This window comes from Haliaeetus albicilla, chromosome 1 (genome assembly GCF_947461875.1).
Source record: "Haliaeetus albicilla chromosome 1, bHalAlb1.1, whole genome shotgun sequence".
Classification (NCBI taxonomy): domain Eukaryota; kingdom Metazoa; phylum Chordata; class Aves; order Accipitriformes; family Accipitridae; genus Haliaeetus; species Haliaeetus albicilla.
The window spans coordinates 9,273,927-9,297,437 of record NC_091483.1 but is presented as its reverse complement, the minus strand read 5'-3'; the positions used below and the strand labels follow the sequence as shown (position 1 = coordinate 9,297,437).

General features: G+C 44.4%; 1 long non-coding RNA gene across 2 annotated transcripts; it reads right to left on the bottom strand.

The window, feature by feature from the left end:
- Nucleotides 1-298: 298 nt before the first annotated feature.
- On the bottom strand, nt 299-23,480 carry LOC138684692 (uncharacterized). 2 transcript variants are annotated; one of them, XR_011323937.1, is made up of 6 exons: nt 23,429-23,480; nt 22,440-22,495; nt 21,955-22,130; nt 20,281-20,333; nt 20,020-20,182; nt 299-1,125 (listed from the first exon to the last, which is right to left on the bottom strand). It is a non-coding gene; the product is annotated as an uncharacterized lncRNA (long non-coding RNA). The 2 variants fall into 2 exon arrangements; XR_011323936.1 differs by lacking the exon at nt 299-1,125 and having other exon boundaries at nt 19,533-20,182.
- Between the last annotated feature and the right edge of the window lie 31 nt (nt 23,481-23,511).

Sequence of the window (23,511 nt, the reverse complement as noted above, 5' to 3'; positions counted from 1 at the left end):
ACCAGTCCTGCCAACTGATTTTTTCAAAACAGGGAGGAGAGAAAGGAAAAGCTATTCCGTATAAACTACACATAAAACTATTATTGCTTTTTTTTTTTTTACTGTGATAGCAACAGAACCTGCATTTCTGCTACATTAAGACCAGGACAAGTTCAAGAGACGGAGGAAAAGAACATGCAAAACAAGCATTAGAGAGAAGAGAGGCTCACAGTCACTTCATCAGCAAGAATCTCTGTATGTTAAAATCACATCCTCTACGTTCTGGGACTGACTCGTCAGCTCCATTTGCTGGTAAAAAGATACAAAGATTTTCACACCTTTAAAAACAGGTGCTAGGTCAGTCACCACATTTATTTCTGTTGGCTATACTGCCTCACCTTGACAGAAAAATCACCTCTGCTCCCTGCACTATAAGCAGCCTGTCTCTTCAGCTAACAATATCCTATCACCAAGAAAGAAGCAGAAAAAGTGAAAATTCCAAATTTTCATGCCTCAGGAATTTCCAATATTAAAAAAAAATTATATAAAAATAGTCAGATAGATAGACAGATAGATTGATAGCTTTTTACCTTGATTTGGGATAAAAAGCTAAGATCTCAGAACATTTTCCAGAACGAAATACTTGATTCCATTTTTTATCAAAAAGTAACGTGTCGTAAACCGTGGAATAAATTAACAAACCAAACACATTTCAATTGCTCCCCACAGAAGTTGCCACGAGTCAGGTAGAGACTCCTTCCATCGTTAAGAATGTGACTTTACGCCAGCCCTAACAAGACCATGCGCGCATCTAAACAACCTTAAAAATCCACAACGGCTCTGCTGCATGAGCTGGGATGTTCCTCCACAAGAATGACCTGCGGAAAGCAGAAGACATAAGAATGGGAGATAGAGCCAGCTACCACAAAACTCGCTTTGATATTCCTCTGCATGAAGTGAATTATGTAAATGTTTGACAGTCATATATGGGGTTTTCCAGCCTCAGACATGGAGCGTTGAAACCCTGTGAGATGTAAATGACACGATAGAAGTCCTGTGGCATTCCCAGTCCAGCTCCTATTTCTGTTGAGCATCCTCCAGAGGGCTAGGACATTTTAAACTCTACAGCAGCCAAAACGTTGTCACCTGTAAAACCAGCCAAAGGCCAAACACGTCCTCCTTCCTTTTACACAGCTTTCTGGTATGGCCTCAGTAATTCCACCTCTAACTCAGAGCTCACACAGAGTGAGTAAGCACTCTCTCACCATTATCCTGGAGGAATGGCATCAGCCTCCCGTCCCCCTGCAAATTGCAAGGAAACCTTCCGGTGCCAAGAAAAGCCTAACCTGTGAAGCTGGAAATCAAGAGGAGAGGTGAGCTCAGGAGGGGAACAAGCTCCAAAGTGGGAGATATTGTCAGCTCCCGGTGAACGCTGCTGTTTCACAGGAAAGTTGAGTAACCAACTGGTCCCGAGGGACTCGGTAGCCCCATAATTTGGCTACGCTTGCTGCATCTCCTGGGCATTGGGGATGTAATCCAAAGACTGTTCAAAAGCAGGGTGGCTGGAAATGGAGTGCCTCTGTGTACAAGGTTTGCCTTCCACTGTTTTCTCGGGTTCAGACCCTCTGTCCTGGCCAGACCTTTGTTTTGAAGAAACTGCCATAACTCCACGGACCATACCTGCACAGGATTTACTTTGGAGAAGGAATACTTCTGAGATGCTGGTCAGATGTTATCAGGCCAGGAAAAATGTTAAGTGCCTCGTGTAGTTATTCTGGCACTTCAGTCTCTTGCTCTGCATAGTTTGGGTAGCCCTTCAGCACAATGGCAAGACTCAGCCTTCAGCACAGATTTAGCAAGGAAGGGCAGAATATTTACAAAGATATTTTTGCTTCTGCTCAGTCAGGCATAAAAAAAAGGCTGACATATATGAACTGTTAGCACTGTTTTAAAAAAAAATAAAAATAAAAAATTGCCGTAAGTGATACACATCTGCTGCTGATCACTAAGTGACCCACTAGAAGCTGCTTGTGGTGAACTCAAGCACAATGACAGAATAGGTTCACAGAGATATGTGATAATCGTGCTTTGTCATTACTTGGGAGTACAGTGTGCAAATGGGTGAGCTGGTAGAAAGAAATCGCTAGCTTCCGACAGGAACATCCTCTAAAAGAACAACTGCATTCCCAGCAGATTTCAACCTTTTTTTTTTTTTTTTTTTAATCTCTGTCGAACCTGCTAACTGCTTGGTCTTTTGTGGCTGATATATTGTACTGGGGCAACAGAGAACATAAGCGAAGTGAGACAAATACTCAGGCACAAGGAAATGCACCAGGTAGGTAGAAATAAAGGACAAAGCCACTTGGGTCTCCCACGTAACTAGTCCGACTTCTGTTCTTAGCACAATTAATGAGCTCTAACACCAAGAAACTGGCCTCCCAGGAGACAGCCAAAGCATGCACTAGCTGTAGCAAGGCCTCTTGCTTCCTTCCATTCGCAGTTCCCTCCTTCATGCCTATGCTAAAATAACCTACTTCTCCACGTGGTTTCTGCTGATTTCTGTCTGCTCTCGGCATGCTTCAGTTTTCCTCTGGCACCCCAGCTCATCAGGTTCATCCCACGCTCCTGTCCAAGTCACCCATGGGGTCCATTTGAAAGACCTGACAAAGAGGGAGAGCCGAAGTGGTTACTACAGCATGCCTGATTTGTATTCAGAGCACAAACGGGGGACAGACCCCAGCCTCCAGCCGCAGCTTTAGGATATAAAGCTGGGCCAATGAGGGAGAGAGAAGCTGCCTGCTTACTGTTTCCAGCAGACATAAAACGTGATTCCCAATGTGTGCTCCCAGTAAAGAGGGGCTGGGGGGGAGGTGGAATTAATAGCCATCGAGCATATCGTGTACTAGATTGATGGGTTAAATATGTAACCAAAAAAAAAAAAAAAAGCATGCAGAGCAAACATACAGGGGGAGGCTTATTACGTTTCTTGCGTCAGAGAAAGGGAGCGGGCAACGGGTCTTGAGGGCCTCGAGAGCAATCAAGGCCCCTCGCCATTTTCGGATAGGCAGGGCTGGCCGCGGCTGTGACTTGTGTGCAAGCCCGCGGACATGGCAAGCTCCTCTCTGGAAGCTGCCGGCCGCTGCCGCCGCTGCTCTCACTCCGAGGCATCGCAGGCGAAAGCTGTTAGTGCGAGAGCCCGTTGTTTGAAAGCGGAGGCTGGTGCTGGTGGAGGGGGTGGGGGTGGCCGTGGATGGGCCATGCAGCGCACGAATGCGTGCCCACGGGCCGGGGGAGCCCCCAGGAGCATGGGGAGGGGGTGTCAGCTGCAGGAAACGCACTGCCTGGCATTGCACGTGGCTAAAGAGTGGAAGAGAACATCATTTCTTTAAACTCATCTTGCATTCAGCCAGCTGCATATAAATTTCCCTCTATCTCATCAAGCTCTCACTGTTTGGCCTCCTCTGACTGATATTGGCTCATCATACTTAATCTAGGGTGAAATTTCCTCGTCTGAGCTAAATTACTCGCAGCCATCAAGGGAAACGATATTTATTTTTCGTGGGGCTAATGACCTGTCCCCCGGACCCACCCACTGATGGTTATTTACTAGGGCCCAGATGCTTGGGCTCAAAATGAGTGCTAATGTCAGCGGGGGCCATTTCTCATTCAGGTCTCTGATTGAATTGGAGCGATCCCATTGACATTGACTCTGTGACTTTTAAGGCCATTACCCTCAGCAAGAGATGAACCTCTCATCATTGCTCCAACACTGACAGCTGATTAGCGACAAATTACAAGCGAGAAGAACTTAAGACTTCTTTGGGTGAAGGAGGGGTGGAGGGAGGAAGAGGAGGAGGGATTCGGAGGAGGCAGGGGGAAAGCGCAGAGTCGGGGAAGGTGGAGTGAGTAGCAAAGAAGGAGGAAAGAGTGGGAGGGCAGAGCAACACCCAGAGGCTGATGCAGCCTGTCGGCACAGGTACTGCTCTACAGCCTTTCACCGAACGCAGAACGGGCCCCAAAGCCAGAGGTTGCAGGGAGCGGTGAAGATGCATACTGACTGCGGGGAGCTTGAAACAGAGCAAGGCCGGGAGGAAGAACCTCCACTTGAAGTCAGCGGGTGAAGAACAGACAGCAGGACCAAACCACAGCTGGGCAGTCAAAGTGCCATCCGGGGGGGCCAAGCAAAACGGTTTGGCGGCTGCGCCAGCCCTCTTGGGAATCGCGGGTCCCGGGACGATGGAAAAATCTCCAGGAAAGCAAAAAGCTGCTGCCGTGAACTGGCAGCCCCAAGGGTCGAGTACAGCTCTGCCAGCACCAGCCCTCACTGGGCACCCTCCATCGGTCCCCTCACCTCAATGCCTCCGTTTTCCTACTAGGAGGCTGGGCGATCAGGAGAGACACTGATCCAGACAGCACCTCCGCACGGCTGTCAGCCACTGATATCCGACACACAAAACGCTTGCTAAGCTGAAGTAAAAGCTTAGCTTTTGTAACCCCGCTACACGTTTCAGTCACGGCCCTTGCATTTTCAGTGGGCTTAGTTAACAGACAAGAAGTAACACTAACATAACCAAACGCACTGGTGTCATCGTGACATATTTCACCAAGCGCAGCGGTACCCGAGTTACTCTTTTCACTGCTATTATATTACTTAAGGATAAAGCTTTGACTGATTCTGGGCCACAATCACAATTTTGTTTCTAACCACAGAAATGCAGCCACTTCTGCTGTCAAACACGGGAGCTAGACAGTAACATGCACCAGCTTTCTGTACCAGCTCCTGTAAGAGAGCAAAGAGTAGGTGTTATTTTAAAGCTGCCAGAGAAAAATTTCGTACCCTAAAGAAAATGCTACCTGCTATGGATACAGTTCTTCTTATCTGGATGATTTGTGAGGCAGACTATGCTCCCCTAAGTAAAAGGGAATATTTTTAGTGACACAATTAATATAAATGGAGCCTTCCTGAAAGGCATTACAAGGAGGCTTGTTGCTCTGCAGTCCTGCATAAGCAGGCTCGGAGACTCTTTACAGCTCACAAAACACCAGGCCCATTTAAAAGAAAAAGTGGCATGAAATACAAACAGAGAAAATGCTTGCAAGGCTGAACTGCCACGGTCACAACTGCCCTCTATGAAATAAAAACTAGCTTTGGATACTTGGGCAAACAAATGCAGTATGCCTAAGTACAGTCTCGGTACACCATGCAGGCGCCTGAGCTGTGATTTCTGTTAGTTGAGATCTGAAAATCCAAATGGACCTTTTGAACAGCAGTCACGGGTGTTTGAATCTCAACCCCCATCTGAAGAAAAGTTGTTCTGAGGGAACCCCAGCCTGTGGCCAAACCTCCCCTTGCTGCTTCTTTACAGCTGCATTTGCCAAGTGCCTGCCCACCGTTTCTGAGGAAAACCAGCAAAAGCAGTCCGCAGCTCTCCCCTCTCCTGCCCTTCCACCCTCCTCTCCACACCATTTCTTTTGCTGATCTCCGGAGTTCACTAGGAAAGATATCAGATACTCAGACACCCTAAAAACCTCTCGGGGACTTGGCAACGAACAATGTATTGGACTAGCTGTACAACTCGCTGCGTTTTATGGCCTGCTTAGAAAAACTGCCATCTCATTTATGCTGATTTAAGTCTAGAGCTAACCCATTCAAGTAGATTTAGATACCCCACGGCAGAGCTGACGGGTCTGCGATCAGGTTTGGCTATAGTTGACGAACTGACGCATACTTTGACGCAACGACTGACTAACAGTCCTGGACAGCGCTCTTCACATGTTACAAGCCTCGTGCCACCTTCTGTCCTGGGTGTTTTACACTCGATGGCTTCCACAGATTATCCGACGAGTGAACGCAGGTTGTCTTTTTTTTACATGAGCATAAGCCATTGCAAGCAAGACGAGCTAAGGGATGAATGTCCATCCTCTTGCCAGCCCAGGCCTGATCCTCATGGGAAGTTCCCTGGAGTACTGCCCAGGTTTTAAAAGGTCCTGATAGCAAAATTTCCACCTGAGAGACCACTCCATGAGCTCATCACTCTCACTGAGGTTCTCCTCATATAGGCAACTCATACTCCAGCAGTTAATTCTTCCTCTTACCCAGTTTCTGTCTACCCATACTAGCCCTTCAGTGTGCAGTCAAGCGACATGCCCCTTCATCACCAGTTGAATGTGTTTTGAGAGAAAGCATTGCCAAACCGTCGCCTCCCAGCACTGCAGAGCTGTGCAAGGCTCTTCCCTCTCCTGAAGCAGGACAGCATGTACTTGGAACGGTCAAGAGAAATAAAAACTTTCTATGGAAAACAGACTGGGTGTGATGAGCGCTTTTTGAAGTGAAAGCAAAAAAAGGTTAACTTGGCATCCAATAAGGTCAGAATAGTCAACTGATTTGGTATACAGGAAAGCTTACATATTCCAACTTAAGAGTGTCTTTCCCAAGAATACGACAGAAACGGGGTATCTCTTCCCCTCAGAATTAATTTCGCCAACAAATGAAGGGTTGTGGGGTTTTTGTCACCTTTTAGAATGGAAAAGCAATCTAAGTAATTGAAGCAAATCTAGCTGTCCCCTGGCCAAACAAAACACAATCCATTCACTAACTGCAGCATCACAACAACACTTGGTAATCAAACTACATCTCAGAGCATACAAATATTGTAAAAGATCTAGCATCATCCCTTAAAAAAACCCAACACAGGTAAAAAGGAAAATAAGAGGTTTCTTGCAACACATTCTGAAAAAGCAAAACGAAGCTTGCTAATCTTAGGAGGTTTGAGCTAAGCTGTCAGGTAAAAGCAGCTCAGATTTCCGGCTGCTGAGCAGCAGCGGGAAAGAAAAGCTGATGGAGTGCCTGACTGCCTGCGCAAGCTGCACAGTTGCTGGGGTGGGCCTGTAAGACCATGCATCCAAACAGGCTAATGTTCCCCTTACCAGCCTGATTGGTCAATTTGGATGACATATTTTGGGCATCTCTGCTTACTCTGTGACTGCAACTTGTACACCGTCCACAAATCCCCATCTGCATCTACAGATGGTCCACTTTTTTTTTTCCCCTTCCTTTCTCCATTGTGTGTAACAGCTCTTCGAGGTTGCAGAGAAGAGATGCAGAGATGCGAGTTTACTGTGTTCTGCTGCAGAAGCCAGGTAAATATTAAATTCAACAGAAGTAAGGAAACCCCAAACTCTGAGTCTGCAATACTGCCCACTCTGCGCTGTCAAAAACCTGTTTCTCCAGCTCAAACTCTAACACAAAGCACAACCTCACAGCAGCATTTAAACACTGACACACATTTGTTGCAGGACAAAGCAGAAAAAAAATCCTGCGGAGGTTTTAACTATATGATCTTTATTTTTACTTTAGCGTTTAATATACTTTATTCCAGACTTGGTAAAATAGTCTCTTTTTCTGCACCTTACCAGGAATAACAAGGTTTACCCAAACCTGGGAATACTTTACGAAGCCTGGAAGATCTGGTGAAATGCCACAAGAAAATCGAGCTCCAGTTTTAATTGTGCTGCAAAATAGCTACTTGTCTTCTCACATTTCCCCATTCCTTACTCTCTATTTTCTTCTTCACTATTCAACAGTGACACACAGAAGATGCAAAAGAACTGTTTCACCACTCTTCCAGTTTCATTTTGCTTAAGCTCTAGTGAAACCGGACCAAAACCAGGAGAAACAAGTTAAATAGAGAAGATTACAGAAGTGTTTTCTGCATACACATACACTCACACATACACTGCTTCTTTCAAACTGCTTCGTCTGAAAGGAGGAGTTAATTTATCTGTGTGTTAGTATTGAATGCTGGGCTGTTAGTGCTGCCTACCAAACTGTTCTCAAGACCCAGGGCTTTTGCCTAGGAATTTATTTGTTATTTTTCATTGTTATGATTATTGTTAAATTAAAAAAAAACCAAATAAGGGTTCATAGCCTAACCATGCTCCAGTTTTGCAAAGAACTAGACGGGCATTTACATTTTAACAGAAGCAAAGGAAAGTGTTTTCCTCCCTCAACTTTCAGTTGGGCTCCCATATTAGCTTTAAATGCTCCACCCTGCACAAAGCCAAGCATGTGAGCAGATATACAGAGGATCGTGACATCTGGACTCGTTAAGGTTTTTCTACAATGTCTGGGACTGCAGTATCTAAACGCTTCAGTGTCAGGGAAGTAGCACCAGGCATGGCGTAGACGATTTTTTTTTTTTTTTTTCCCTTTACAAACTAATTCCACACCCTGTGTCTCTGCTCAGAGGCACTGAGCCCTGTGGATAGTCACGCTTCAAGGGAAAAGTACCCCCCGCAGTCCTGACCCCATCTCGCCATGGGGGTCCACAACAGCTTTTGTGAGACCTTCTGAGTGACACAGATTACCCGATCACTTCCCATATTAGCAGGTAAGGCTATACCACAGATTTTGTTTCCCGGCAGTTTGATTCGGACAGTGCATTTTCCAGGACCAGCCCCGCCTTGCTACACACTTGCCCCCCTTTCACACTCCAGCAGGCTGATTCACAATGATCTCTGTGCGTACTTCTTAGTGCACGGTGCCACCATCGTTACTGCGCTACATTTTTCAAGTGGCTTCCTCATAGTACATTCCTTAACACTAGAAATATATCTTTTCCTTTTTTTTTTTAGAGTGTGTATACTGGGAAGTCCTGCACTTGTAAAGGCCCACCTTGAGCACCCTTAGTGAGATTTAATTTACATTAGTCCAACTCTGAAAACACATTTCATATGATATTTTGCCAGCTGGGCCCAAAACTATTAATCCATTTTTAAAATGCAGACCATTTTGTTTTTAATCACACACTTCTATTTTGAGTTGGGTGCACTGTAATCCATGGAGTTCTGTAATTTTCCACTTCATTTATTTTGGATTTAATGAGCTGGTAATAATGTATATTTCCAGCTGAAATGACTGCCTGAAATGTGGAGCAGAAAGTCAGAAAAGTAAAGAACTCGGGGAGGGAACGTTGCTGCCTGAAGTTTTATGGAAATAAAATTAAGCAATATTAAGACACAGAAGATTCAAGAGAAATCTGCCAGATAGCACATAGTGAAAGCCATGGTTGAAGTGCTGTCTTTCCTTTTTTAATAATTTTTTTTTCCCACTATTTTTAGTACTAATTGCCATGCTCAGCTGGACGATTGAAGAAGTCTTGATGCACCTCAGTACAGCATCAATTCCACGTATGATTTCTAATAGCAGAGGGGAAATCCCCTCTTCATTAAAGCCTTTGGCCCAACTCCCATTGAAATCAGCCTAGGAAGACTCAGATCATAAGTCTCCAAAGTTAGGCTCCTATCTTTCACTTGGGCAGCTAGACAAGGGGGTTGATCTCTGAAGCCTCTGAGCAACCAGCAGCTCTGAAAGACGCTTGAAAACTAAGCCACTTAATTAGATGTAAAAATACAGGGCACTATTTCATACCTTGAAGTGTACTCTGAAGTACGTGTCATTTCTTTCATGGCTTGAAGATACAAACTGCTTTTCCTCCGCTCCAGGAAAGCAGCAATTTGATCGTAAGCAAGAGCAACCAGAAGTTTCCCACGTTAAATGCATGTTTATGTCTAGCGTGTGTTCTTCTGCTCCCTCTGGGCATGTACAATTGACACTAACATGTCATTGTACCATCAAAATCCTTTTTGGTTTGCCAAAGATAGCAAGGATTAGATATCTACAAAGTAGCTTTGCTTCATGTGAAAATAAATGGGGTTTTGATCTCATTTAATTTTAAATAACCAAAAAAGTTGCATCCTCTTGTGTAGTGCCTTTTTTAATACAACAATAGGTACAAAATCAACTCAGCTCTCTATTCATTGTGAGTCCCACCGAGTGTCAGAAAAGAGGGAGTATTTACAGCAGCTATGTTAGACCACCGTGTTCGCTGCTAGCACGCAGGAGCCAAATGTTGCATTTCGCAATGGCTACTCCAGCAAGGATCTAGCCTGGTCGGTTCTGTGTCATCTAGATCTCAAGAGGAAATTTGGCAAAAAAACCCTAGTCTGTCTCTTTAACAGTGAAACTGCTTTTAAAGATGATGTTTAAAATATTAGTTTAAATGCTACATTCACAGTCCTGCTCTGCAAACTGTAAACAAAAGCTGATTAGCCAGAGACATTTTCCCCTGTAATTAGATTCACTCCTTGGTTTAAAAAAAAACCAAAACAACAAAAAAAACAACAAACAAAACCCAAACAACTCGTAAGGAAAAAAAAGTCATGCGGTGTATTTTCACTGCTCTACACAGAGCGCTATGAATAATGTGGCTGTGCTAATTGGTACCCATTAGGGCACTGAATCAGAATCCCGCTGCCCCAAACAGGCTGCCTTTTCCTGATAATTATAACACCAGGAAGCGACCCCCCAACAATTTCGGGGCTAATCACAGAGAATCCTGTATATAGTGTAACGTTGCATTATTCAAAAAGGTAATGAAATTCCAAGAAACATCAGATGCAGCAGGTACATGAAGATAATTTTGTTTTTATAACCAATTTCAGTCAGATAAATACTAGAATCCTTTCCAATTTTCCCCCCATGAAACTAAAGTGTCACTGAGATTTACAGCCCCCTCAAGTTCTCTTTTCAGAGGAACATTCATTTACATAAACAGATAATCCCAGATAAAATTTTCCATTAGACAAAGGTGAAATGGATCAATTTTCTCTGCCAAGACAAATCTTAAATCTTGAACAGATAGGGTCATTATTACACCAGGCCCATTTCAGAAATAATGTATTAAAAAAAAAAATCAGCCGATAGCAGCCATTTCCAGCTTTCCAATTATCTTTAAGAAAAGCTTATTCTGTGGACAATAAAGCACATTACTGCACAATATGATACAGTCCATAAAGATCACAATGTTTTATGAAAGGTTAAAGAAAGCTCAGCACATTTAGGGGAATGTCATAACCCACAAAGTCTTTCAAGACTTAACTGAATCCATGCGCAGGCTGTGCAAATATTGTGCTACGGTTTGCAGTGCTCCCCTCCTGGTATCAAAACACTGCACTAGGAAGCATATGCCACCCCGCTTTCACCCTGGAACTCGGGTATTCACACGCCGTAAAACGGAAGGTAGAAGAGGCGCTTGCACAGCCCTTCCTCTGGGGAGTAAGTGAATTCAGCCATCCCTACTTTACGTGCACTTTATGTGCTAGGGAGGAAGAGACGGTCCCTTACAAACACTTACCAAACCACGGGGTCCCTCTGCCCTTGTCTTCAAGACCAAACGGCTCTCCTCAACCCATAGGGATGTTTGACCGCACAACGAAACATGTGGGGACGTCACCCTCCATCTCGCCCGCCACGTTGCCCCTTCCCTCTCCGCCTCCACCCCCAAGCTGGTTTCGGCATTAACGCAGCAGAAGGAAAAGCACAGCCTCTCCTCCCCACCGCTGCCCGCTCGCTCCCCACTGCTGGAATGCCGTGCTGGAGCCCTCCATGCGATGCCAGGGCAGAGCAACCAGCTCTTCAGCTCTTCCCCGGGCCCAAAGCTCCAAAGGGGGAACACAGCGAGGCCAGGCAGCCGGGGCAGGAATACCTTCCTGTGGCAGAGAGGCCACGCTGCTCTCGAGTGCCGTGCAAGTTTGTCAGGCCCCTGGGAATAGAGTTTATGAGGGGTGACAGCAGCAAGAAGAAAGTGCTAGAAATCACTGCCTAATAGACACAGCCATCAAAGCAAAAACAAGTGGCAACTTAACTGGACTCTTTTTTTCATCTAAAAGGAATCAGATTTATTTGCCATTTAACTAACTATTCCTTACAGACATCACACGAGGAACGGGGAGAGGAGCGGTATGGGACTGAGTGAAACCTGGCAAGTGGCAAGAAACAAGATGCCATCTTAAGAGAGAACCTGCAGGAAGGCTTTAGGCTGGTCAGTACCAAATCCAGTCCTATAAAACCAAATCCAGTCCTATAAAGCCCTAAGCTGTCTCATGATTTCAGGTGATAAGGCCGCATGAATCCCCGGGAGAGCTTTACAGACCACACTGCTTGAGGTCTGTGGAGGTGCTGTCACTACCTCTGAAATACGAGAAACAATAATTACCTGAAAAAGAAACTGAAACCAACAGGCACATGCTGACATGCTTTTCCAAAGTCTTCCCCTGTACCACAGCATAAGGCAAAGTTATTTTCACACCTTTGTTAAGGGCAGCACGACACCATGGGCTGAAATGAACCGTCTTCTCCTGAGTGGGGACCCAATTCACTGACTTTGTCTCTCACGTCTTTTAATGGGGCTCTTCGAATGCTCTTGTTGTGGTTCGTCTTTTGGACTCAAAGCCCAGTGGAACAGAGGCTGCTGTTTGCTAGTTGGCCTTACAGAAGCTAGCACTCAAGATCCCTGGTCTCTTTTCTGTCTGGTCATCACTACAATAGAAAATGCCAAAACTATGGATTAACAGCAACTCATTCACCTCTGGAAGGGAGGCCACCATCCATCTAAATGCAATAAAGAAGTGAATCTGCACGATACATTTTCAAACTTCTCTTTCAGGCTCTTCTGGTTTAGCTTCTTTCAGAATTGTTTTGAGACACTGAGCTAAAGGTACATTTCTTCACGTGAGCATGACAGTATCAAGCAACTGCTGTAACAGAGACTGGTCACAGTGTTCCCTCTAGGAGCCCATTCCCCAAAGCTGTCATTCAGTGCTTGTATATTTGAACCCCTCAGATAGAAAGCAATGTGTCGCCAGAGTTGTCCCGTTCATAGGGGCAAAGATGGAGCAGTGTGAGTCTTCAAGACAGCTAACTTGTTCTGTAAGAACTCATACTCACAGAGCAAACATTCCTACTTGTGAAAGTAAGATCTCTTTATTCAGTCTAGCCACCAAAAATAGAGACATAACAAACCTGAAAAGAAAAATCTAACTATCTGGAATACCTAATTGCCGGTAAAACAAATCACCACGTGACCAGTAATGAAAAGTTTCTTCCTGCATAGCTAGAAATGCAAGTACCTTTTACTGACACCAGAAGAAAAAACTGACATTATGCAACTAAACAATTATACTGTTCAATATACCTATATATCCACTTCATTAGTTAGCTGGCAGTGCTGATGTTGAATGAAACTATGCACTCTGTAAAAGATGAACACTGCTCTGAAATTAATTCTGGTCAGATTTTTCAAGCAACGTTTGTGCTTCTCTTTCTGTCCTATAGAAACAGGATGGAAAGCCTGTTGTCGCCTTCTGCAACTTGAGAATAATTGTAAAATATTGAAAGAATCACTTTGGGGAAAATTTCTGAATGACTACTGGAATTGTAACAGAATGCCTTCTGTTTGAAAAAAAGGTGATCTTCTGTGAAGTAAACTAATGCCCCAGCAGTGAACTTAAAATAATTAAAAACAATCGCAGAAAATACATCAGTTCCATCGCACTACAAAGAGCAAAAAGCTAAGAAACAACAACACTTCAGCTTTTTTAACTTTTAGCCCATGTGTAAAGGATCATTACAGTTCACAGAGGATGCAAGAAAGTACAAGATAAAGCAGAACCTCAGCTCTACCAACTCTGTCTTTCAGACACGAAGACACAGTGATGTCACTCTCTGCGGTTCAGCGACGTGTAAGACATAGTAAGAGGTAAGCCGTTTTTGAGAGGAACAGCGTTCAACTTGGTAGCAGGTTTAGGCTGAGGAGAACAGGTCTCAAAACGGCTACATGATTTACTGACCACTGCACAGCAGTCATTTCAGAGAAGGGACTTGGGTTGCCCAAAGTGGGGTCTTGGGATCAGCTTTCAACTCGATATTTGGTCCCACATGCTTCTAAATAAAACAAGATAACTGTTGTAACCCAGAAACAAAAGACCAAGCAGGCTTTTCCAATGAACCAGTACAACTGTGGTAGATAAAGCTAGGGTCTAATCAGCCTCTTTGTGCAACATTTCAGCTGAATTTCGAGTGGCCGAACATGCAGATATCGCACAAAAAGAAAAATAATTCTGATTTTCAAAAGTACCAGGCAATGTGATTAAAGCTGTCAGGTGCAAAAATCTGCATGGCTTGAATAAACAGATACTTGCAGTTCACTAAAAGACGATACGTGCCTGTCTCCATAATTTTAGAAAATGGCTTTAATTCTGAGCTGAGAAAATCTTCAAAGTAGAGCCATACTTCCTTTAACTGTTATCGGAAACTTTTTTCATGTGTGGAAATACTTACTATTGCAATTGTTGGTGTATCAGTCATAACATCTAATGATGTGGAGATTGTTGCCTTATAAAATTCACAGCTGGGTAGCTACATGGCTCAAGGCTAAAACCTATTTTAAAATCCACTGTTTTAGGAAGGAGAATGTTTATTAAAACATTTTGCCCATTAAAAATATATGACATATCATTGGTCATTCCATGTGATGCAGTGCCAGCCCTTTTTTAGGCAGTCCACTTGGGATGACTGCTGAAAACCTGGCAAGGCTGTTTGACAAGTCCACATCGTAATAATTTACTAGTCCGTCAGGACAAAAAAAAAAAAAAAAAAAAGAAAAAAAACATTTCAGCAGCCTGAGAGAAACTCACCAGTGCCCCTCACATAGCGTGCCCAGAAACTTGCTCTTACATACAGCGCCAGTTGGTCTCTTCATGCTGACAGTCAGAGATTGACATTCAAAAAGGAGGTAATTGCTTGATCTCCTCATGTCAGAAGGTACACTGAAATAATAATGAGGCTGCAGGTCGTTTGTTTTTTGTGGGGTTTTTTTGGAAAGACAGTGTGGAGAGAAACGCCGATAAACATTCTTTCAGCAATTCCATGGGTATTTGGCGTCCACTTCCACGAGTTGGTGCATGTCTTCACTTGGAGGACACAAAGATGAACACTCTGAGGCTACACAAAAAAATCAAAATCGCTGTCTCTTGTCCCATTCACCCATCTGCACTGTGTAAGGACAACCTTTGGTACTCCACAGGAAGGATCCCAGTTTTCATGAGCTTTTCCCTTCTGCAGCAGCACAGCCAACAAGGCCAGGCAGGAGCTAAGAGGTCTCGCTCCCTGAACTGCTGACATGGCTTCTGGGTACCAAAATGCAGCTCAGGGGTGTGAGAATGAGCGCAGACTGGACTACCTGAATACAAGCAGTCTGGCGGGTCCCCAGATCAGAGGTACCACCCATTTTCTGTTTGGTCTTTGCCCTGTAATGCCAAGCCAGTCTTCTCGTGGTTGGTAGAGTTACCTGTTCTTCCAAGCAGAGAACAGACAGAACTCACTCAACAGTTGTTACAATGGCTCTCCTACCGCAGCAGAGGATTCCTCTGGGAAGTTCAACGCAAATATGTCCTGGGGACCCAAGAAAGCACAGCCCATCCAGCAGGTCTTGGTTTTAAAAGACCCCAGCTGAGCCTTTGCTTTGGACTAACTCTTTAGCAAAAAGGACACCATGTTTTATACTTGAAACAAAAATGTCACCATTGCTAACAATCAGGAAAATAACCCTGACCTAATTGCGCATCCCCTTGTATGACAAAGCATGGATACTGTTATTCATACTTACACTGTACAAATGTTCCCAAAATGTCAGCCTTTCCTAATGATACTAAAGTGATTGAAAATTAAAGTGCATTTCTGGGCAGGGAAGCGACTCTATTAAAAAGAGAGAGACAGAGAGAGACCGTGGCCATTGCCCATAGCTGTTCCTAGCTGTCTTCCAAGTTCTATATATTAACTAAGCTTATGTACAAAAGCCATTTTTTTAACTACTGTCAGCACTGCAGAGTCAATACAGCAGCAATAGAGCAAGCTGTTCTGCCTCATGCCTCATGAACATTTCCCACACTCTGTATCAAAGCACGAACATTAGCAAATTCAGCTGCCCTTCAAACTTCCAGCTCTAGTCAGGAGAAAGCATCTGTGCCTGTTCAACTCCTTGCAAGGCTGCCGGAAAAAATCCTAGCTTGCCAGAAACACCCATAATAGCCAAGCCTGACTGTTCTCCATGACACATGGCCGTAGGACAAGCAAGAGAGCTGTTGAACTCTGCTCACTTCCTATCGCTCCGCACTATCCATCCATGCTGCACTCCAATTACCACTCAAAATCCCTCCCCGGCAGCACAGATCAGCCGGTTAGCTGTAAGCTTTCATAACTCATATCATTCAGCACGTCTACGACAATCAAAAGATGTTAGAAGGGGAAGAGGCACACTTCAAATGTTTGTATGATCACTTCCTAGTGACACAGCAGAAGCTGACAAAATAGTAGCAAAATAGCGATAGGTCTGTAGCGGAGCAAAAAGCTTTCAATCCACCAGTCACTCCGAAGGCAGGAATACCGTCAGAAGGCATCCATCAGTTTTGCAGGCTGTAGGAAAACATGAAGAAGAATAAAGATGGGCTTTGGGCAAGAGTAACAGAACTCTAACTCCTTATGGCTTAATGTGTACAGCACAAATAGGGAGCCCAATCACTGCCTCATTTTACCGTCATATGGCATCACAAGAAGAAACTGTATTATCTTTATTCCAAGGTTACAGAAAAAGGGGCAGAAGCATAACAGAATTCTCAAGGTTGGTCAAATTCAAGTGCTCTGCAGCCGCTTTTGGGATATGCTGACGAGTCTCGTATGACCAACAAGATACAGTACGAAGCATGCTTTGTGAACTAAAGGAAATGGCAAGGAAGATGCAACTGGAGAACAGAGAAAAATTCTAACCAATGCTTCTAAGATTGTGAAACAATCTTGTATGGATCTTGCTTAATGCTTGATAACTAAAAAAAAAAAAAAAAAAATTAACACAGTAGCTTAAATATGTAGAATTAACTGATGAAACAGGTAAATAATTTGACTAAAAAAAAGGGGAAAATTAGGCAGGAAAGCAGGCTACCAGCCTCCACAGAGAGTTTTTAGCCCAAATAATTGCTGAAAAGAAGCATTCTATGGCTCCCAGGCTCATATCAAGATGGGACTGGGGCATCTAGTAGCATAAAAAGTAGACAAACAAAAGACATTACAAAATAATACATGAAAAACAATGGCAGCACTTTGCTAGTTATACTGTACTTCATTCTTCACTGACTTCCCAGCGCTTCCTAATACATTGTCTTCGCCATACATCTTTGCACTTCAAAGTCTCGATGACTTAAAGAAGCTAGACAGACAATGAGGACGAGAGAGGGAAGGAGAACTGTGTACCTTTGGAAGATCACGGGATTCCAATTTTAGTAATCAAGTTAACTGAGGAAAACCTAAAATCCCCTAAGACAAACTAACTAGCAAGGGGAAAAACCCCATCCTGGCATATAGGCAACAATATCCACAGTGCAGTCAGAGAAATGAGACAATTGTTTCCTCCCTGTTTCCCAGATCTTTATGTCCCAAAGCATTTTTGGAGGCAAGGCTAGCCTTTATTTTCACACCGCCGATTCTCAAACTATACCACTGCTAGTTAGCAGAGATTTTGGCATTTAACAACAGAGTCAGGAAAAAAAATCACGATTTACACACGCTTACATTGGCAGATGAAGAAAAGACAAGACAAAAGTAAGTACAGCGAGATGATCCCAAAGGCCGAGGACCTAGGCCTTGTTTGGGATGAAAGTAGCACTTTACAGATCAAATTTAAGAACACATTAAAAGTTTGGAAAGGATTTTGAAAAAGGTCAAATTGATTGAGGCGCACAAATCCTCACCAGAACCAAATGAGAACATGTGTCTCTTGTCACATTTACAATGACATTCAAATACCTACTGAGGTCAGTCAGCAACAGTATGGATTTACAACAAAAGTGTAGGAAAGGGCACCTAATCCCTCTGACACCGAGAAATCATTCTGAGTGTCAGCACAGCTCAAAACATGCTTAAACATAACTGAAAGTCCAGCCTCTCTTCTCTCTCGTGCTCTATTGAGAAACCACTCAAGAAATTACAGTCGTGTAAACTACAGCTGGAGAACTACTTTACAGAAAGGCTATTTTGACATTTAATAGTGTCTTAGAAACACGATCCCCCTTTTGGGAAATTGGCTGTCAGACTTTGACCAGGCAAGGAGAGACTCAGACTTGCACAGGCATGGTCTGGTTCTTTCTTCAGCAAATTCAGAAACCCACACAGTTGTCCAAGAGTGAAATTACCGTATCGACCAAAGCTGTCCACAATTCCTGGAGTTCCACCCTCATTACAAATAAATCAACTAAACTCACCACAACTAGAGAAAAAAAACCTCTGTGGTCAAAATAGTGTGTCTCGAAATGCCTTCTGTCATGGCATGAATTCCAGCTGTGATAAAATTTTATAGGCAAGCTGGAGTTAGAGAGACCTTCAAATATGAAAAAAACCCAACAAACCTAAACCCTATGCTCGTAAAACTCAAGAATCCACAGAAAGGAGTTCATTTTTTTCCCTACCACTTCCACCGGGAGCAGGTTGTTGTGCTAGGAAACACCATCCCACACGATTAAACAGCTTTCCAGACGCTTCTTTCTTTTCCTGAAAATCCCCTAGTTTCTCAAAAAATGGCTTTTTTGTCCCCTCACCACTTTCACCTTCAGAAGCTATCCAGAAAAAAGCCATTTGCCAATTAATTCCAGTTCTTTAGGTTCAGGACTCTATTATGCTGCACAATTGTTCATGTGCATCTGCTTAATATGGAAGGAAAAAGATGCTGCTAAATTGGAAAAAAAAATAGTAGGCTGGGCAGAAGAGGTGCCTTCTTCCATTGTGCGCACAGTGCATTTTTGCTGACTGTAAGCTCTCGCATGGCAGGAAAAAGCCCAAATGCCATCCTTGCTCTTGCTATTGGCAGCTGTTCTCTTATCACCAAAGAGAATTTATTGCACCACTGACAGATGCTGAGATTCAGAAGCCGGAGCTGAAAGCCAAAGGGATTGAATCAGAAAACAAAACCGCCAAAAAAAAAAAAAAAAAAGGATGAAGAGCCCTACCAAACCAAGTCACTTCAGTGCACACATCGCACATGCACCTCTCCACAGGGAGAGGAAAGACAGCCTGAACCCCCCATGGCAGATGTCAGGCGTTCTGTTTCGGGTGCTCCTGGAAGCCGCTCAGGCTCTATGCTGAGGAGCGTGCTACGGGAAACCACGAAGAACTTCACCACAAAAATCCTAGCGGGGACAGTGCGAGTAAGAAAGATGTATCTTCAGGGAAGAGGGCCTTGAAATCAAGCTTTCTTAGTATTAAGGTCACTCTAATTATCAAACACAAGGTACTGGCGTTCCTTACGCTCTCTCACGAATGGAGTTTGTGGATCGGGGGTGTCCTGGGATTTTTATTCTTACACACACACCCCCTCTTTCAAAGACTCTTTGACTTCCACAAAGCTATGAACTTTACTTTCTTACATGTAACTCCACTGCATATAAACATAGAGTAGTTAATCTCACAGATGCTTTGGCTGCTTCCAAGAAAAGATGAGACAGAGTCTCTCTGTTTTACATGACAGGGGGCTTTAAATATCTGTATCGCCTAACGTAACTGTCAGTAAAAAGGTATTCTATATATGGCACTTTGCAAGCTTTTTTTGCGCATTGATACAGAACAAAAGTGCTTTATGCACATAAATAAATACATGGTCTTGATGGTCATAAACCAGTGCCTGTATGTTATTCACATGCTTTGCATTGAAACACACTCCTGAACACAGCATTCTGAAATAGACCTCCTTCTTCCCGTCCCCTGGGAAAACACAATTGTTTTTATTCACAGGCAAAGAAAAAGTGAGCTGTACACCTACACAGCTGTAAGCAGCACGCAGAGGAAGACACGCAGTACCTTCAACCAACATTCCTACATGTACGTTCTCAATTCAGGTCAGACTGGTAACAGATTTCATTCCTGGGCACTAAACTGCCTTTTCTGGAAGGCTCGGAGCAAGCCAGATTCTCCCACGGCAGCAAATTCCAACAGTGGGAAAAGGAGTCCCAGGGCACCTCCCATGTCTTTGCTTGCAACAAACATGTGAAAAGCCAGTTCCCCACGAACAAAAACTGTCAGGAGGAGGTGTTTCACCAGGCACTTCAGAAGAAGGGGACCAAACACTGCACCACAGCTACTTCAGGAATGCCCACACTGACCTGACGGGCACTGCTACAGGTCTGCAAGGGAAGGTACTGCCGGGATGAGATCCCCAGCGCCGGTATGGGTTCTTTGTTAATTAGGAAGCCGATGAAGACGCAGCTCCCGGGGCTGGCGAGGACACCCGACTGCTGGGCGGATAGCACAGTGCCAGACTGACACCTGGAGGGAGAGCCAAGCATGAGCTCGGGGAAAGGATGCTCGCACGGGAGAGGGATGCCCTGCCTTTGGGGAAGTCTTCGGGTCCTCTTACCACCCACCTGCTGTGAGGAGACTCCTCTTGGCCAGCCGGAGCACTTCTGGGATAGGCCTCCTACAAACAGAAAAAAGTAGGGGGGGGGGGGGGGTGTGTTTCCGTGCCTGAAAAATCAGCACCAATATTTTCACCCTTTCAGTTTCAAAATTGAATAACTTTTTTTTGCTCCCATTTTGTAACGAGCATTTGAGATATTTTGTTTGCATAATTCTTCTTCCAAGTCATTTGCCCCGCCCCCGTTGCTCCCTGAAAAAAAACACAGCAGAATGGAGCAGGGCGTAAAAAGACCCTACTGCTATTAGAGAGCCCATACCACTTAGTTCAAATAAACTTAACTGTCCTTTCCTAGGTTTTCCTCAAACAGCAGAAGCTAAACAGTAGTTACAGGGTGATACCTCATGCCCCCGAATAGGGCATGGTACAGGTACACTGCTGACAATAGGAGAATGGAACTCAGCAGAGCACAGTTAGGGTTAACAAGAAACTGTTTAGCTCATTTGTGATCTCCTCAGCCATCTCTTGGAAAGCCTTCCCTACCTTTGTCTGCACCGGTGATTTTAGTTTCAACAGGAAAGTATGGAACCTCTCAGGCAGGTTCATCTTTGCTTCTAATTAAGCTTATCTACCAGTAGAATTACGCATAAAGTATAGGAATTAGGGCAAGCTACTTTCTTACCCAAGAAGGTCAATTTAGGTCAAATCTATCTTGCACAGATGGCTAATTTCAATCCCTTATGCATACAACACAATTGTTCAATAGGCTCAAAATAAACAGTGTAAGTAATTAATTTAAAGCTGCCCTAATTGTTTCTCAATTTTCCCTATTAATTTAACCTACAACATTTCTCCTATCAAAGCTTCAACTTAACAACCAATTAAAGCTTCTTTAAAAAAAAAAAAAAGCTCTGTCAGCTCCCATTCCTTCTGACTGAACTCCTTGAAGCACTTGGGATTACATTTAAATTGTAGGGGCTTTAGAAACAAAGTGAACAAAGTGTTTTTTACAGGTGTAATGTTCTCAGTGAGCTAATGATTCGATGGACAGTTAAGACTAATTAAGGTTTTAACTTGATAGCAACTTTCTAAGCAGTATTCGGCCTGACAGAAGTGAGCCACCACTCCAGCAAACAATGAGTTTCTTCATTTCTCAGCGGAAGCTGGCAGGAACGTGATTTCCCCAGCTCAGTTTCACCGTGGCAGCGAGAGGCTCCTCACAATGTTCAGAGTTTGCTCACTTGAATGAATTAACGAGGCAGCTATATTCTTATTCCTTTAAATGTATGTGTCTGCATAAAAACATATTATCTCCCTCATTCTCAAAGTGAGCGTTGCAAAGAGAAAAGCCAGTGGGACACTTGTGAGGAAAAAAGATTACCACCATGTAGATTTCATTCTTCTTGGCTTAGTCCCACTAGTCTGGTTCAGAGATTTTATCTTCCAAGTATACTAAGTTGACCAAAACAGGACACTTTCCTATTTTTAGCACAGCTGATACAGGTCAGGTGGAAATTGAACTGTTCTTCCACCACAGAACAGAAACGTCCACAGCCTATAAATTATTTCCCTTTTGAGCAAACCACCACATATCACTTCTGTGGTCTCTTAAGATTTTGTTTTTGGGAAACTTTACTATCTGAATTCTTGGTCCCCCTGTGACCCTGTTACGTGTGAGACTCACCGAGCCATCTCCCGAGTATCGGCCAGCCGAGCTCTTCTCAGCACAGCAGCGCTCCACAAGGTGTTTTATTACGCCGCATTTCCCTGCGTACCTAATGTGACCCTGCTGTCTGCTGAAGGGGTATCCTCTGCTGCATCCTCAACATAGCCAACAGAACAATCTGGGTGTCGCCCCTGCTGTTAAAAGAACTATGTCTAAGGATCTTTTTGGAACGTGTTTTCTCTGCACATCTTTCCTAAATTATTAATTTTGTTAATAGCACACTTGGATAAAGAGGAAAAAAAGGAAGCAGAGAAGCCATATGGAAAGGAAGACAGAAACTAAGTAAAACAGGAACGAACCATTCAGGGACATGTTTCAGATACCTCCTGGAAAGGCAAGAACATGAGAAAGTTTCTTAAAGCTAAGCCTGCTGAGTTCTTACTATGAACACAATTACTCTGGGTAGCTCTCCAAAGCCCTGTGGTACATGAAGGAGAACGTACCCAGCCCGCCAAACGGCTGAGAGGGAGGAAGAAGGCATCAGGAACTGTCAGCAGGTCTGCAGAGGCAGAAAGAATGCACTTTTCAGAGCACCGACATTAAGAAATCTCAGTGATCAATGGATTACTAGAAACATCAGAGAGCTGCTGTTCACCAAAACCAACTTAATTTGGGTAACCAAGTAGTGTAATGCAGTGATTTGGGGGTGATGTGGCACAACTGATTGTACCAGACACCTGGTCTTTACTGTCATTCTTGATTTTAAACACCCATCTCCCTGAATCTTTTAGTTCACAATACAAGTCCCTCTGCCCTGGCAAAATCTTTCATAGCTCCCACATCCTGTCCAGCGAGACAAAAGACCTCTGAAGCATTCCGTGCGGCACATTACGGGCAGGGAGGGGCAGGTGAACAAAGATTATCGTTCAGCACTCTGGTTTTCGACTTTGAGAACAAGAGCCTGATGATACCTACGGAATTACTTTTTTCTCCCCCCTTTAATTTAAATTGGAAGAGGACTGTGTGGAATTAAAAGCAAGTGGCAAATGACCCACGGCTTTTCTTATTTAGGCTAAGCAACTCGTTTGGAAGAGTCTTCTTAGCTACTAGGATTAGTTGGGGGTTTTTTGGTATTTCGTAGAGCACACAGAAAAAAACGCTGACAATCATTACCCCGATTAACCAGCGGCTGCTCTCACAGGGCGCAAGCACCATTCCCACGAGCACTCTTCCACGTCGCCCGTCTCCGCCCGCCCCCCACCCCCCCCCCATTTCAGCACGGTTTGCCCCCTTCACGTCCACCCGCTGAAAAAAGGCGGGCTTTGCCCCCCAAAACCCCCTTTCTCCACACGTTCCTCAGAGAGGCGCACCCTCTCCCCTCAGAGATAACCCCTCGCTGCTCACACCTCTCCCTCCGCAACCAGCCGAGCGCACGATCGCCCGGGCAGGGCTGCGTTCCGCTGCCCTCCCACCCCCTCCCCGGGACACCGACCCGGGCGGGCCGAGGCCGGGCCCGACGCCTCAGGGCCGCCATCCCTCCCGCCCGCCCTCCGCTGCCGGCGGCAGGGCGCATGC